General features: G+C 34.5%; 2 protein-coding genes across 6 annotated transcripts in view; both read right to left on the reverse strand.

Annotated features, from left to right (window-relative positions):
* LOC105329230 (GRIP and coiled-coil domain-containing protein 2) overlaps positions 1–6,423 on the reverse strand; it is a 33,692-nt gene extending 27,269 nt beyond the window's left edge. For 2 of the 3 annotated variants that reach the window (XM_066086082.1, XM_066086084.1), the window contains exons 1-2: positions 1,353–1,493; positions 467–619 (exon numbers count right to left, since the gene is read on the reverse strand). The gene's annotated coding sequence lies outside the window, so the exon portion shown is untranslated. Of the gene's footprint in view, positions 1–466; positions 620–1,352; positions 1,506–2,793; positions 3,770–4,506; positions 4,660–5,394; positions 5,548–6,282 lie in introns of those variants that run through there. The other variant, XR_010714388.1, reaches the window with a different exon arrangement.
* LOC105343207 (uncharacterized) overlaps positions 1–14,222 on the reverse strand; it is a 57,935-nt gene that overhangs the window by 39,656 nt on the left and 4,057 nt on the right. The window lies entirely within an intron of this gene.

Consider the following 14,222-nt stretch of genomic DNA (forward strand, 5'->3'; position numbering starts at 1 on the left):
AATGATGAATTTCGTAAATATTAAAAGATAACACATTTATCAATAAATAATAAGGTGTATTAGACGATGGAAATATGGGGTAAATATGGGAGATAATGCCCCAAATTGCTCTACACCCATTCCTTTTTAGCCTCAAATGTCCATAGAGTGTCATCACACACATACATGTATATACACATACACATACATGTATATACATGTACATATACATATACATATATATATATATATATATTGATTGATTGATTGATTGATTGATGACATGCTATGACGTCACAATGCAAATGCATTGATGATGTCACAATATACATGACGTCATAATCACATACATGTATCATCACAATGTAAACAATCATGAATGAGGGACTATGCTGTTAAATGATTTTCAACATGCCTAGAACTGATAGACACAGGCAAGGCAAAAAGAAGAAAACACGCAAGACTACATTTCTAAAGGGACACCTACCTTGGAATAAGGATCAGCAGCCTATCAGCAGTGTTCCTTGCACGGAGTCCACCTCTGTCAATATCCCTGTGTGTCGTCCGGAGAAAGCAATCTATGACGCTTCAATTCTAAAGTATGAGGGTCCTCCAAATACCCTTCCAGGAAAGCTAAGACCTAAACATGAAAGAAAAGAGGATGAACCGTTAGACAATTCATCAGAAAATATAATTGTTAACTTCTGTAAGTTAAAAGAATTCATTAAATCAAGCATTAGCCATAACTGCAGGCGACAAGACAGTTTCAATGTGGCAATTGCTAAGCGAAAAGGATTGTGTGTATGTCTGCAGGCGAGCTGCACAGAATTCAGAACTGACCATCAACTCACATTATCTCATTTTATCTAATAAAAAGAACACCGTGAATTGAACTGCATGTGTGAATATTGATGACATGCTTCAGTACATATTAAATAATTCCTCCAACTACACATTCTGTTGTTTTAGATTTACATTTGTTGAATTATGAACACATGAGTGATGATTCTATGTGAAATTGTGTTGAAATAAAAGAATGCCTCAAATGTCCATAGAGTGTCATCACACACATACATGTATATACACATACACATACATGTATATACATGTACATATACATATACATATATATATATATATATTGATTGATTGATTGATTGATTGATGACATGCTATGACGTCACAATGCAAATGCATTGATGATGTCACAATATACATGACGTCATAATCACATACATGTATCATCACAATGTAAACAATCATGAATGAGGGACTATGCTGTTAAATGATTTTCAACATGCCTAGAACTGATAGACACAGGCAAGGCAAAAAGAAGAAAACACGCAAGACTACATTTCTAAAGGGACACCTACCTTGGAATAAGGATCAGCAGCCTATCAGCAGTGTTCCTTGCACGGAGTCCACCTCTGTCAATATCCCTGTGTGTCGTCCGGAGAAAGCAATCTATGACGCTTCAATTCTAAAGTATGAGGGTCCTCCAAATACCCTTCCAGGAAAGCTAAGACCTAAACATGAAAGAAAAGAGGATGAACCGTTAGACAATTCATCAGAAAATATAATTGTTAACTTCTGTAAGTTAAAAGAATTCATTAAATCAAGCATTAGCCATAACTGCAGGCGACAAGACAGTTTCAATGTGGCAATTGCTAAGCGAAAAGGATTGTGTGTATGTCTGCAGGCGAGCTGCACAAACTGTGGTTTTGATACCGGTGTGCATAAACTGTACACCGAGTGTACAAGCAACAAAAGAGGTCCCGCCGCAGGCTGCTTAAATGAAGGCCTCTCTATGGCCACCGTTAAATCCAAAATGGGAGGAACTGACGTTCAGATGTTAATGGCTTGTCTTGATATTCGTGCTCCCAGTTTAACTATAATCAACAACAAAATCAATAAGCAATGTGAAAAAATGATAGAACTAAATGAAAAATCCATGGTTGAGAATCAGAAGTTTGCCGGCCAAGTGGCAACCTTCATCGGAGAGGGAAACAACATTGATGTCGAAACGGACACGTGCTTCAACAACCGTAACCAAACTGGGTACGAAGCCGGCACGCAATCATTCTGTCCGGTGATTGAGAAGACAACTGGTCTTAACCTCCCAATTGCAATGGCCACTGCGAGCAAACTGTGTTCAAAAATAAACATGTGCACCCATGAGAACAACAAATGTTCACTGACCTACAACCCTGATGAGTCTATCTCCTCCAGTGAATCAAAACTGACCACTAAAAACTTGCAAAAGATTCATGATCTCAAAATTGTATCCATAAAATCCTTAACTAGTGATGCAAGCTCTCAAATCAGCAAGGTTGTTAGAGAAGTTGGGAAAAAAAAATGAAATCGTTATCAAGTACTTCCAATGTTTTGTTCACCGACTACGCACAATTCTCAATAAATAATAAGGTGTATTAGACGATGGAAATATGGGGTAAATATGGGAGATAATGCCCCAAATTGCTCTACACCCATTCCTTTTTAGCACCCCCTAACACAAAATTGCAACCAAATCAGCCATTTCAAGTTCTAAGCATTTCACAGAGCAAGTCTTAAAGTCTTGTTTTCATGTTATTTTAGGGTACATTCGCCAGCTTTTTAAAGAGCTATATTACCTGCTACTCAAGACATGAAATCCTGCAAATGTAAAATCCGGATGTTTATCGAGTTACCTCCCTCTATATCAGAGACTCACAAAATTAATTTTAAAAACATTTCTGCATATTTTTTACATCTATTCTAAAGATAAGACTATATTCTATGCAACTGAAAATAAAAAAGAAATTATTTCATGTATACCGCACAAAAATAGCAGGAAAATCCCTACCCATCATGCTATTCACTGGGGAAAAACCCCCTGGATTTTATACGAAACTGTGTTTAGCTACCTTAAAGGAAATAAAACATTTCTGTATGCTACTTTGTAATGCTTAGATGCAAAGAGGACAAAATTACAAACATTTTGGTGTATGCAGCATTCAATATAGTCAAGAAATGGCCGAGAAATTGGTATTTTAGTACGACATGTCCAAGACATTGACTGACCCAACAAACAAGACTGAACAGTCAAGAATTCAGAACTGACCATCAACTCACATTATCTCATTTTATCTAATAAAAAGAACACCGTGAATTGAACTGCATGTGTGAATATTGATGACATGCTTCAGTACATATTAAATAATTCCTCCAACTACACATTCTGTTGTTTTAGATTTACATTTGTTGAATTATGAACACATGAGTGATGATTCTATGTGAAATTGTGTTGAAATAAAAGAATGCCTCAAATGTCCATAGAGTGTCATCACACACATACATGTATATACACATACACATACATGTATATACATGTACATATACATATACATATATATATATATATATATATTGATTGATTGATTGATTGATTGATGACATGCTATGACGTCACAATGCAAATGCATTGATGATGTCACAATATACATGACGTCATAATCACATACATGTATCATCACAATGTAAACAATCATGAATGAGGGACTATGCTGTTAAATGATTTTCAACATGCCTAGAACTGATAGACACAGGCAAGGCAAAAAGAAGAAAACACGCAAGACTACATTTCTAAAGGGACACCTACCTTGGAATAAGGATCAGCAGCCTATCAGCAGTGTTCCTTGCACGGAGTCCACCTCTGTCAATATCCCTGTGTGTCGTCCGGAGAAAGCAATCTATGACGCTTCAATTCTAAAGTATGAGGGTCCTCCAAATACCCTTCCAGGAAAGCTAAGACCTAAACATGAAAGAAAAGAGGATGAACCGTTAGACAATTCATCAGAAAATATAATTGTTAACTTCTGTAAGTTAAAAGAATTCATTAAATCAAGCATTAGCCATAACTGCAGGCGACAAGACAGTTTCAATGTGGCAATTGCTAAGCGAAAAGGATTGTGTGTATGTCTGCAGGCGAGCTGCACAGAATTCAGAACTGACCATCAACTCACATTATCTCATTTTATCTAATAAAAAGAACACCGTGAATTGAACTGCATGTGTGAATATTGATGACATGCTTCAGTACATATTAAATAATTCCTCCAACTACACATTCTGTTGTTTTAGATTTACATTTGTTGAATTATGAACACATGAGTGATGATTCTATGTGAAATTGTGTTGAAATAAAAGAATGCCTCAAATGTCCATAGAGTGTCATCACACACATACATGTATATACACATACACATACATGTATATACATGTACATATACATATACATATATATATATATATATATATTGATTGATTGATTGATTGATTGATGACATGCTATGACGTCACAATGCAAATGCATTGATGATGTCACAATATACATGACGTCATAATCACATACATGTATCATCACAATGTAAACAATCATGAATGAGGGACTATGCTGTTAAATGATTTTCAACATGCCTAGAACTGATAGACACAGGCAAGGCAAAAAGAAGAAAACACGCAAGACTACATTTCTAAAGGGACACCTACCTTGGAATAAGGATCAGCAGCCTATCAGCAGTGTTCCTTGCACGGAGTCCACCTCTGTCAATATCCCTGTGTGTCGTCCGGAGAAAGCAATCTATGACGCTTCAATTCTAAAGTATGAGGGTCCTCCAAATACCCTTCCAGGAAAGCTAAGACCTAAACATGAAAGAAAAGAGGATGAACCGTTAGACAATTCATCAGAAAATATAATTGTTAACTTCTGTAAGTTAAAAGAATTCATTAAATCAAGCATTAGCCATAACTGCAGGCGACAAGACAGTTTCAATGTGGCAATTGCTAAGCGAAAAGGATTGTGTGTATGTCTGCAGGCGAGCTGCACAGAATTCAGAACTGACCATCAACTCACATTATCTCATTTTATCTAATAAAAAGAACACCGTGAATTGAACTGCATGTGTGAATATTGATGACATGCTTCAGTACATATTAAATAATTCCTCCAACTACACATTCTGTTGTTTTAGATTTACATTTGTTGAATTATGAACACATGAGTGATGATTCTATGTGAAATTGTGTTGAAATAAAAGAATGCCTCAAATGTCCATAGAGTGTCATCACACACATACATGTATATACACATACACATACATGTATATACATGTACATATACATATACATATATATATATATATATATTGATTGATTGATTGATTGATTGATGACATGCTATGACGTCACAATGCAAATGCATTGATGATGTCACAATATACATGACGTCATAATCACATACATGTATCATCACAATGTAAACAATCATGAATGAGGGACTATGCTGTTAAATGATTTTCAACATGCCTAGAACTGATAGACACAGGCAAGGCAAAAAGAAGAAAACACGCAAGACTACATTTCTAAAGGGACACCTACCTTGGAATAAGGATCAGCAGCCTATCAGCAGTGTTCCTTGCACGGAGTCCACCTCTGTCAATATCCCTGTGTGTCGTCCGGAGAAAGCAATCTATGACGCTTCAATTCTAAAGTATGAGGGTCCTCCAAATACCCTTCCAGGAAAGCTAAGACCTAAACATGAAAGAAAAGAGGATGAACCGTTAGACAATTCATCAGAAAATATAATTGTTAACTTCTGTAAGTTAAAAGAATTCATTAAATCAAGCATTAGCCATAACTGCAGGCGACAAGACAGTTTCAATGTGGCAATTGCTAAGCGAAAAGGATTGTGTGTATGTCTGCAGGCGAGCTGCACAGAATTCAGAACTGACCATCAACTCACATTATCTCATTTTATCTAATAAAAAGAACACCGTGAATTGAACTGCATGTGTGAATATTGATGACATGCTTCAGTACATATTAAATAATTCCTCCAACTACACATTCTGTTGTTTTAGATTTACATTTGTTGAATTATGAACACATGAGTGATGATTCTATGTGAAATTGTGTTGAAATAAAAGAATGCCTCAAATGTCCATAGAGTGTCATCACACACATACATGTATATACACATACACATACATGTATATACATGTACATATACATATACATATATATATATATATATATTGATTGATTGATTGATTGATTGATGACATGCTATGACGTCACAATGCAAATGCATTGATGATGTCACAATATACATGACGTCATAATCACATACATGTATCATCACAATGTAAACAATCATGAATGAGGGACTATGCTGTTAAATGATTTTCAACATGCCTAGAACTGATAGACACAGGCAAGGCAAAAAGAAGAAAACACGCAAGACTACATTTCTAAAGGGACACCTACCTTGGAATAAGGATCAGCAGCCTATCAGCAGTGTTCCTTGCACGGAGTCCACCTCTGTCAATATCCCTGTGTGTCGTCCGGAGAAAGCAATCTATGACGCTTCAATTCTAAAGTATGAGGGTCCTCCAAATACCCTTCCAGGAAAGCTAAGACCTAAACATGAAAGAAAAGAGGATGAACCGTTAGACAATTCATCAGAAAATATAATTGTTAACTTCTGTAAGTTAAAAGAATTCATTAAATCAAGCATTAGCCATAACTGCAGGCGACAAGACAGTTTCAATGTGGCAATTGCTAAGCGAAAAGGATTGTGTGTATGTCTGCAGGCGAGCTGCACAAACTGTGGTTTTGATACCGGTGTGCATAAACTGTACACCGAGTGTACAAGCAACAAAAGAGGTCCCGCCGCAGGCTGCTTAAATGAAGGCCTCTCTATGGCCACCGTTAAATCCAAAATGGGAGGAACTGACGTTCAGATGTTAATGGCTTGTCTTGATATTCGTGCTCCCAGTTTAACTATAATCAACAACAAAATCAATAAGCAATGTGAAAAAATGATAGAACTAAATGAAAAATCCATGGTTGAGAATCAGAAGTTTGCCGGCCAAGTGGCAACCTTCATCGGAGAGGGAAACAACATTGATGTCGAAACGGACACGTGCTTCAACAACCGTAACCAAACTGGGTACGAAGCCGGCACGCAATCATTCTGTCCGGTGATTGAGAAGACAACTGGTCTTAACCTCCCAATTGCAATGGCCACTGTGAGCAAACTGTGTTCAAAAATAAACATGTGCACCCATGAGAACAACAAATGTTCACTGACCTACAACCCTGATGAGTCTATCTCCTCCAGTGAATCAAAACTGACCACTAAAAACTTGCAAAAGATTCATGATCTCAAAATTGTATCCATAAAATCCTTAACTAGTGATGCAAGCTCTCAAATCAGCAAGGTTGTTAGAGAAGTTGGGAAAAAAAAATGAAATCGTTATCAAGTACTTCCAATGTTTTGTTCACCGACTACGCACAATTCTCAATAAATAATAAGGTGTATTAGACGATGGAAATATGGGGTAAATATGGGAGATAATGCCCCAAATTGCTCTACACCCATTCCTTTTTAGCACCCCCTAACACAAAATTGCAACCAAATCAGCCATTTCAAGTTCTAAGCATTTCACAGAGCAAGTCTTAAAGTCTTGTTTTCATGTTATTTTAGGGTACATTCGCCAGCTTTTTAAAGAGCTATATTACCTGCTACTCAAGACATGAAATCCTGCAAATGTAAAATCCGGATGTTTATCGAGTTACCTCCCTCTATATCAGAGACTCACAAAATTAATTTTAAAAACATTTCTGCATATTTTTTACATCTATTCTAAAGATAAGACTATATTCTATGCAACTGAAAATAAAAAAGAAATTATTTCATGTATACCGCACAAAAATAGCAGGAAAATCCCTACCCATCATGCTATTCACTGGGGAAAAACCCCCTGGATTTTATACGAAACTGTGTTTAGCTACCACACGGTGCAAAATCTCCATTTTTGGTTCAGTTCATTTTTCGGTCAGGATCGATCGTTATTCAGTCGGGTTTGGCATAGGTAAAACACGCTACTCAACATAAAAAATATTTAAAAAGGTAATTTTTTGAGGACTGATACTATGTAAAATAATCTTAAACAGTCAATTCATTCTAATTTACTTCTTCTAGTTAATTTGCAAGTAGATTAAGTGACTGGATTCAGTGATACAATACATAAAACAACGTTGAATTTGTTTCCTTCTATCAAAATGTATTGTATAGAAAAAAACCAAACCTAGAAAAATTTTCTGATTCGTATCGTATCTTGAAGGAGGCGTATCGTTTCACCCCTAATATCTTAGGATTCTTGTCCATGCTGCACAGGAGCAATTCATAGATCTCTTTATCCCATGTTTACCCCTATATCCCATGAATATTCCTCATTGAATATTGTCTTGATATCCCCCCCTTGTGACATCACAATGGGTTTTGTGTGAGAGTGATGACGTAAAATAATGTGGCCATGGCCCTACCTTTTTGTATTTCACCAATGTGTCCTCATTGAATGGATGTGGAATAATGGCATTAAAATTTATTCAAGTACATATTTTGAAAAGTGAAATCCCAATAGATGACAAAAAAATGTACATGCAGTGAATTCAGCTGCAGAGAAAAAGCACAGAAAATTTTTTCCATTAATAAAAAGCTCTAGAACATCAAGGGAAAAATCTGAGGAGAAAGAACAAGCTTGTGAAAATTCCAAATCTGAATCAAATGCTAAAAATCCAACGGGAAGTTCGTCATCCATGTTTTCACTTCAGCTGACTCTGGTCAACATGGCTGCCCAAGACCTTCCTGTCACATGGTTAAGGGGATATTATGTGATTTCTGTCAAGGTGTTATGTGACTATAACTTAACCCTACATATACATTGTCTAAGGATATTTTATGTGACATTTGTCCATATAACTATGTGACTTAATCTTGTCAATGTTTTCTATCTACTACTTAACCCTACATAAATATACAATATCTATGGATATTTTATGTGACATCTGTCCATATAACTATGTGACTTAATCTTGTCAATGCTTTCTATCTACTACTTAACCCTACATAAATATACAATATCTATGGATATTTTATGTGACATCTATCCATATAACTATGTGACTTAATCTCGTCAATGCTTTCTATCTACTACTTAACCCTACATAAATATACAAGTCTAAGGATATTTTATGTGACATCTGTCCATATAACTATGTGACTTAATCTTGTCAATGTTTTCTATCTACTACTTAACCCTACATAAATATACAAGTCTAAGGATATTTTATGTGACATTTGTCCATATCACTATGTGACTTAATCTCGTCAATGCTTTCTATCTACTACTTAACTCTACATAAATATACAATGTCTATGGATATTTATGTGACATCTGTCCATATAACTATGTGACTTAATCTTGTCAATGCTTTCTATCTACTACTTAACTCTACATAAATATACAATGTCTATGGATATTTATGTGACATCTGTCCATATAACTATGTGACTTAATCTTGTCAATGCTTTCTATCTACTACTTAACCCTACATAAATATATACAATATCTATGGATATTTTATGTGACATCTGTCCATATCACTATGTGACTAAATCTCGTCAATGCTTTCTATCTACTACTTAACCCTACATAAATATACAAGTCTAAGGATATTTTATGTGACATTTGTCCATATCACTATGTGACTTAATCTCGTCAATGCTTTCTATCTACTACTTAACTCTACATAAATATACAATGTCTATGGATATTTATGTGACATCTGTCCATATAACTATGTGACTTAATCTTGTCAATGCTTTCTATCTACTACTTAACTCTACATAAATATACAATGTCTATGGATATTTATGTGACATCTGTCCATATAACTATGTGACTTAATCTTGTCAATGCTTTCTATCTAGTACTTAACCTACATAAATATACAAGTCTAAGGATATTTATGTGACATCTGTCCATATAACTATGTGACTTAATCCTGTCAATGTTTTCTATCTACTACTTAACTCTACATAAATATACAATGTCTATAAGGATATTTTATGTGACATCTGTCCATATAACTATGTGACTTAATCTTGTCAATGTTTTCTATCTACTACTTAACCCAGTGATTTTTCTACATTTTTTAAAAGGGGCCTGGGCCTTTACAATTGGGAAAAATCGTCGACATTTGTATTAAATTGGGAAAAAAAATTTAAATTGTCATGTAACCTTAATTGGCAGGTAAAATAAACTATGTAAGTAAATTTAACATCATTCATCAATTCATTTGCTACAAAATAATCAATTAAACACAGTTCTATATTTTTAACCTTTTTTAAAATCTTTGAAAGTTGTTATTGTGACCAACCTATATGATCATATCAGTATACCTGTATTTCCCTTTTTGCTCTGACATTATGGTAGACATATTAAGAGAAAATCCTTCTTGTAATAGCCATGGTTTAAGATAGAATAATCTAACATGATTTATTACAAATCATTTATTTTTCATTTAAGTAATTATTTAAACTTTCTAATTACATTAGCTAAACATAATGCTGCAATTTTTCTCTGCAATACTAGTTGCATCTGCCGAGTGTAGAAACAGTTTGATTTTCGTGGAATCAGGGATGCTTTTTGTAGAATTATTAGTACTTGGATTTGCAAATAAAGCTATGTTTTGCTGGTAATTAACATGCATCTTACACTTTCTAACGATGTATTTACACACAAGTTTGACAAGGAGGAGACCCATGTGTTTTTCTAGGTCTTATAAACACTTAGAGTACTCTGTTGTTTCTTACTGTTATTTTAAGAGTCTTAGTGACTGAGAACAATAGTGTTCCATTTTAGATAAGTCGTACGAAAAAAATTCAATATAACAAAAATAACAACAGGTTTTGTGTTGGGAAAAAAAGCAACAGAAATTGGGAAAAAATCGGTAATTTTTTAGAGGGGAAAGGGCTGATATTCGGACCTAAATTGGGTGTAGAAAAATCACTGTAACCCTACATAAATATACAATGTCTATAAGGATATTTTATGTGACATCTGTCCATATAACTATGTGACTTAATCTTGTCAATGTTTTCTAGTAGACTACTACTTAACCCTACATAAATATATACAATATCTATGGATATTTTATGTGACATCTGTCCATATCACTATGTGACTAAATCTTGTCAATGTTTTCTATCTACTACTTAACTCTACATAAATATACAATATCTATGGATATTTTATGTGACATCTGTCCATATAACTATGTGACTTAATCTTGTCAATGCTTTCTATTTATTACTTAACCCTACATAAATATACAAGTCTAAGGATATTTATGTGACATCTGTCCATATAACTATGTGACTTAATCTTGTCAATGTTTTCTATCTACTACTTAACCCTACATAAATATACAATGTCTAAGGATATTTTATGTGACATCTGTCCATATAACTATGTGACTTAATCTTGTCAATGTTTTCTATCTACTACTTAACCCTACATAAATATACAAGTCTAAGGATATTTATGTGACATCTGTCCATATAACTATGTGATTTAATCCTGTCAATGCTTTCTATCTAGTACTTAACCTACATAAATATACAATGTCTAAGGATCTGTCCATATAAGGCCTAAAAAAAAAAATTATGTTTGTTTCCTGTAACATTCCCAAACAAGATGTGTTTGTGAAACACTATCCCCCAATGGTAAAACAATTCTGGAGTGGGACGTAGACTACATTGCAATAGTTATGGCCAATGTTAAAGTTTTTCAAATGTAGGTCAAAGGTCACAGTTGAGGTCACATGATCAAAAATTTCTGTACCAATGGAAAGGTCTTGTCATAATGAACATTCATGTCAAATATTAAAGCCTTACCCTTGACAGCGCAATAGTTATGGGCTAGGTTATAGTTGATAAGAGAGAGACAGACAGACAGGACAAAAACAATATACCCCAGGGATCTTTCGATCCAGGGGCATAAAAATCAAGGGCCGATTGGTCGGGAATTTTTTTTTTTTGCTTATGGATATTGGGTCAAACATCCCCGGACTTAACCAGGTGTTATGTTTACAGTAGACACCCAACATGGCTGCCTAGCGACAGAAAATGATCTTCAAAAAGTTGTGGGTGGAAATTGTTGTTACAATAATGATTACTCTTTATATTTAAGGTAAATATTGACTAGGTTGACATATTTTATATCTCAAATAAAGCTACAATTAATATTTTTTGGAATCAGCTGATTGATCAAACCAAACAGCAAACACAGATTTGGCAGGAAAAAAAAATCCACCCGGGGCAAATTTGAATGGGTCGGTCGGGTTACAGGAAACAAACGTAATTTTTTTTTAGGTCTAACTATGTGACTTGTTCCTGTCAATGCTTTCTATCTACTACTTAACCCTTCATTTTTTAACTACACTTGTAAGTTCAAAATAATGTTTAGATCAAGTGATTAATAAAATGAGATTTTCAGTGTATCATATTCATAATGTAGGCATTGCAATCGATTATACTTACCTATTCACATTCAAACGGAACTTTCAGTCTAATCAGTAAACATGTTATCATTTCTGCCTCTTCTAGTGAAAATGTTCCAAAACCAAATCTTGTAGAGGCATTTTTTATCTTTGTTAGCAGTTGGCAGTGTAGATTCAATTCCAGTATAATTGCCATAATAAATCTTAACTGACAAAAGTATTCATTACCGTCAATGTATACCTCATACAACTGCATGTCATTTACTGGAGATCTCTATTCCACAAATTAAAAAGCAATGACCAACGCCTGAACATCACAAAAAGCAATGCAATTCCTGTTGCAAGTACCACAAAAATAGATAAAAGTACAATAGATATCAGAATTTGGAACCATTGCTCCATTTTGAAAAAAAACTACAACTTTGCTTCCTGTCACATGTCTCATCCTGACATGTGTATGTGACTCTCGTCACATATATTAAGTGACTTTTTTAAATGCGTCTTAAATTTTAAATTTATGTCCATATATATGTGGCACTGGCTATAGGTCTCTAATAACTTGTGCTTTCATAACGTTTATTGAAAATAAATTTTGGAAAGTGCAGCACTAACATTTCATGTATTCACTTCATATCACCAGAATTTGCTGGTTGTTAATGCACGAATGACCACAAAAATGACTCAGATAACGAGCCCTGCACATTTGATGGATTGTTAAAAATGTACTACGAACCCATTGAGGCCCTCGATTCTAATGATAATAAAGTTTTACTAAAAATATCATAAATAATGTTCAGCTGTGCCATACGAATTAAGAAATCGCAAAAATGTCACATTACTTACCCCAACTGAAACTCTGCCATTTTCTCATGCCGAGCAAATTTCCGGATATGCACCACAGCGCCTGCGCAGACAGATTTCGGCAATCAGGTTCGGTTGTTTCCGGAAATGATCGGGTAAAATGGCGCGAAACATGATGCATGGGGTACGGGAGGTAACTCTCAAAACTCTTTGACGGACGTCCCTATAACGGACAATATCGTCCGTATTTTTTTATGTGACACTCCTTTAGAATGATTTTTTAAGTCACATAACACTCATTTCTGCTAAAAATATTCAAATTTGTATGTGACAGTCACATAAAACAAAAGAGTCACATAAACTTTAAATGGGCACAAAAACTGTCACTTAACCATTATTTCGTGAGAACGGACAGACAGACGGACAGACAGACGGACAGACGGACGACGGACAAAAAGTGATCAGAATAGCTCACTTGGGCTTTCAGCTCAGGTGAGCTAAAAAGGGAGAACATTTTTCTTGCTCTAGATGTCATGATGAAAATAATCAGTTAAATGAAAATAAAAAATGGTAAAAGAAATAGATTTTAATAAAAAATTTATGTACACTAAATTTACTTGTAATTTTTCTTTATTGTTCAGATTCTCTACATTGTTGTACAATCCAAAAATAGAGATAGGTGGAGTTATGTTCTAACAGACCAATTGAAAAATCCTAGATACTGGGTTCACTACATTAAATTAAAATCAACAGACCAATCAAACAAAAAAAGAGTTTGTATTTTTTTCTGAGTATTAAGAAATCAATCACTCAAGACGTGATGTTTTAGTGAGGCAGTTGAACTGGGAATTCTGCCAGAAATTCAGTTATATATTTTCATTAGTAGTTACATAAGATGAATTATTTTCCAAAAAAGAAACCCGCCATATATATTTTTAATGTAGATGAGACACTACCTTAAATGTACACGGTTATATAATGAATTCCACATGTTAATTTTTTTTTTTTAATATATATAACTTGATAAAAAAAAACTCCCCTCAGGAATTGTCGGT

The sequence above is a fragment of the Magallana gigas genome, chromosome 5 (assembly GCF_963853765.1).
Source record: "Magallana gigas chromosome 5, xbMagGiga1.1, whole genome shotgun sequence".
Taxonomy (NCBI): domain Eukaryota; kingdom Metazoa; phylum Mollusca; class Bivalvia; order Ostreida; family Ostreidae; genus Magallana; species Magallana gigas.